Genomic DNA, 1,946 nt, shown 5'->3' on the forward strand with positions numbered 1-1,946 from the left:
GATACAAAATCGCTAATATTTCAAGGTTATGTTGTTAGCAGATGTCCAATCCTACGATATGACGTTTTACAGCTGACAATTTTAACAATAACATACTATTGAGACCATCTTTTGTCAAACGGCGGAAACTTATTTATACTCCTAATAACTAAATTAGGAAAGTGTAGAGAGAATTTCTGGAAGAGGGAGGTTCGCGTTTTGCCGACCGCCTCTTCTACGGATCCTGCGGCTGAGCAAATTGCTCGTCATCTCTTTTGAAGGTAGTTAGGTTTGGTTCCAGTCAATTGGACTACTTCTCTGCCTTGTGTAACGTTTTCTAAATTCTCATTTGTTTTGGTTCTTAGTTCAAAGTTTTTGTTTTTCTAGGTTTTTAGTTTTTAATGGTTGTCAGTCATGAATTGACCTCCGGTTCAGAAGTAAATAATTAGTTTCGGTGGAATAAACGTTACTGAACACAATAGGTGCGTTCAGATAACTCGACAGTTGCACAACGGTTGAGAGATAATCACTTCTGATTGGATCATACTTTTGGAACCGCTGCAGATTTGGAAGAATAGTCTTATCATAAGTGATGATCTTTCAACCGTTGAGTTGTCTGAACGCACCCATTGACTTAATGATTTTGATGTTAAATCAATTTTGATTTTTTTTTTTTTTTTTTTTTTTTTTTTTTTTTTTTTTTGTAATTCCACTTAGATTCTAGGCAACAGATCTGATCTGCGTTTGGCAACAATCTGTCGGCGCTTTTAACGGCAGATTTAGTCTGTATTTGCTACTGTTTTGTTGACAGTTCTGGTAACAGATATGATGTGTATTTGGTGCGATTTTTGCACCAACAAACAATCACCAAATCTGTTCTGGATTTGGTGCGTCACTTTGACTTTGCTTTGCTAGTGGCAGACTTGTTATAATTTTGGTCTCATTTTGACATCTCACATGTTTGACAGATATAGTCGCCAAACCATATTTTGCTCACGTAGCACAGCAGCGCGTGCAAAGCGCTTTGAAAGCGCTGTTGAGAACGCATCTCTCAAAAGTGCTGCCAGTTACGCACTTTTTTTGCAGATGAATAATGTAATTGGATTCGATTCACAATGTTCCAAAAATAATTTCTAAACCTTAAAAGTTGCTTGAAAACGTCTAATTTGCTCTAAAAACACTTTAAAAAATATGTTTCAATCATGCGCATAAAAACCGCTTTAAAAGCGCAAGTCTTTAGCCGACGTTTGTTAATTCGTTCTTATATATTATTTATTATCGTTTTAAGTACTATTTTAAGAGAGTTTTAAAGTGCCATAAATCAATTATTAGAGCTGTATTAGCATCTTAAAACATTACTTTAAGACAAATTTGATATTTGATGCTTTTGCGGTGTGTAGTATTAACATACAGAGATGTTTTTTCGGGTTTGAACCGCGTTAGTGTCATTTTTATACCGACGTTTCGTGAACATTACAGCTCACTTCATCGGGTTTGAAGAGCAGCCTGATACTAGTAGTCTGTATGTTAATACTTTAAGACAAATGTTGAAATAAGAACCCACACAACATCCATCCATCCAGACATCCATTAGACATCTATTAGATGTCGCATAGAGCTGTCGACTTCTAATAGACGTCTAATGGAGTTTTTGTTCTGTGTGGGAATGAATTATATGAATACTTGTATAATTCTTTTTTAGACTGTGTTTCTTAACAAATAATGATAATGAATTTTGACGTTAAAAAAATCGAAATTGATTTAACATCAAAATCATTAAGTCAATGGGTGCGTTCAGACAACTCAACGGTTGAGAGATCATTACTTATGATAGGTCAATTTTTCAAAATCTGCTGCGGTTTCAAAAGTATGTTCCAATCAGAAGTGATTATCTCTCAACCGTTGTGCAACTGTTGAGTTGTCTGAACGCACTCAATATAATTTTGACGTCAAAATTTGACATCAAT

This window comes from Pseudomyrmex gracilis, unplaced genomic scaffold (genome assembly GCF_002006095.1).
Source record: "Pseudomyrmex gracilis isolate BER0280 unplaced genomic scaffold, ASM200609v1 scaffold_312, whole genome shotgun sequence".
NCBI classification, from domain to species: Eukaryota; Metazoa; Arthropoda; class Insecta; order Hymenoptera; family Formicidae; genus Pseudomyrmex; species Pseudomyrmex gracilis.